Here is a 2,185-nt window from a genome sequence, read left to right as displayed (position 1 = left end):
AAAGGGTGAGATCTCTTGGATTGATGCAGCCTTGGTAGAAAGTTGTTCATTGCGGTATAAGGACTGGAATATTCACCAGCTTCTCTCTTTGCTTTTAAAGAGAGGGCCAAGTAATTACGACATTTTTTAAAATTAAATGACTATTAATGCAAGTCCAACATTTGTAATGAAGCAATTAAAATTCATGTATTTGAAAGAATGACTTTGATATGAGAAAAGGAACGTATGTTTAGAAATAGAGTTAGAGAACTTTATCTACTCTTAGTGATTTTTGATTTTACTTAACATACCAATATTGTCTAATCACATTGTTTTCAAAGATGGCTCCAATAACAATGGAAACTAAATATATTGAGGCAAAATAAAATAAAAATATTTCAAATATTTTTAATACTGTCATGTAATGACACAAATACTGATGTCGCTATCATAATGGCTATAAACACTACCATAGAGATTCCATGCAATATGCTTATTTTAGATAAGATGTAATACTCCTAATTTGGATAAGATAATTTTTAACAATAAATATAGCAAGAATAGAAATTCAGAAAGTGAGTAATCTTAGACAATAAAATACACTAATTTCTTGCAGAAATCCTTGCCAATGTATGATTTAAATAAAATAACCAAATAACTTCTTTCATTGTTTAATAGAATAACAATTCCTGAAGTTTAGTAATATCTAAATCCAAATTCATGCATCCTATTGACATTAAAATTGTTTTGTATACCTTTTCTCATTAAGAAGTAAATAATGTATAGCTATATTTAAGAGTGTATTGATGAATTGATGACTCAAAGTCGCAATTTCATTTCTTTTGCATTCTGCCTCTCAGCAGTTGTTTGCCATGGGTGACAGGGGAACAAGCAACTACTCAGAAGTGACTGACTTCATTCTTGTCAGCTTCAGGGTCCACCCAGAACTTCACATTCTCCTCTTCCTGCTATTTCTGCTTATCTACACCATGATCTTTCTAGGAAATATTGGCATGATGGTCATTAATATGACTAACCCCCGGCTGAACACACCAATGTATTTTTTCCTAGGCAACCTCTCCTTCATTGATCTCTTCTATTCTTCTGTTATTGCACCCAAGGCTATGAGCAACTCCTGGTCTGAGAGCAAGTCCATCTCATTTGCAGGCTGTATTAGCCAGTTCTTTCTCTTTGCTCTCTTCAGTGTGACTGAAGGATTTATCCTGGCAATCATGGCTTATTACCGCTTCATTGTCATATGCAACCCATTCCTCTACACTGTCCAAATGTCAACACATCTCTGTGTTCAGTTGGTGGCTGGTTCCTATTTTTTTGGCTGCATCAGCTCAGTTCTTCAAACTAGCATAACATTTACTTTATCCTTTTGTGCATCTCGAACCATTGACCATTTTGTGATGACTGTCCACTTCAGAAGATTTCTTGTTCTGATCTCTATATTTATAAGTTGGTTTCTTTTTTCTTATGCAGCATTATCATTAGTTGTCATTATTGTGTCATATATATATATATATATATATATATATATATATATTGTATCCACAGTTCTAAAAATACGCTCCACTGAGGGGTGAAAGAAAGCCTTCTCCACTTGCAGCTCCCACCTAGGAATCGTGAGTGTACTGTATGGTACTGTATTTTTTATGTATCTCACTCCTGATACATTTCCTGAGCTCAGTAAAGTGGCTTATGTTACACCCTAGTCACTCCTGTGTTGAACCCTTTGATTTAAACTCTGAGGAACAAAGATGTCAAAGAAGCTCTGAGAAAGAGCCTAGAGAAAAGATACTTTAATTCTATTTTTACAGTGATGTAAATGAAAGTCCTGGGAATTATAACAACTTGGGGAAGCAACTGACTAAAAAGTTGTATCCATTGATCTTAGAAATATTTAATCATAAAGTTTTCATATATTAGAATTCCATATACTTACAGCTGAAAAGTACATTTGGACTATGGTTTGCCGGTTTTGATTCAAGACTGGAATGACTTTCTCTGTGCTTCATCTTCAATTTTCTTGCATTAGTAACATGTGTTATGTGGATATAAATGTACTTGGTAGAGGTAACACAAGCTAATGTAATAAGCAAATGAAATATCATATTTACTGAAGAAATCTTTGTGAACTATTTGTAAGAGAATCACTCTGCAGTGCACAGTCTGAAGGGTGACATGTAAGTAACTCTTA

The 2,185-nt window shown here is 33.8% G+C and overlaps 1 pseudogene; it reads left to right on the top strand.

Moving 5' to 3' along the window:
• Positions 1–800: 800 nt before the first annotated feature.
• On the top strand, positions 801–1,813 carry LOC112577672 (annotated as a pseudogene).
• The last annotated feature ends 372 nt before the right edge of the window (positions 1,814–2,185 follow it).

Source organism: Bubalus bubalis, chromosome 4, assembly GCF_019923935.1.
Source record: "Bubalus bubalis isolate 160015118507 breed Murrah chromosome 4, NDDB_SH_1, whole genome shotgun sequence".
NCBI lineage: Eukaryota > Metazoa > Chordata > Mammalia > Artiodactyla > Bovidae > Bubalus > Bubalus bubalis.
The sequence above is the reverse complement of the archived record's forward strand: the minus strand, read 5'-3'. Positions and strand labels throughout refer to the sequence as shown.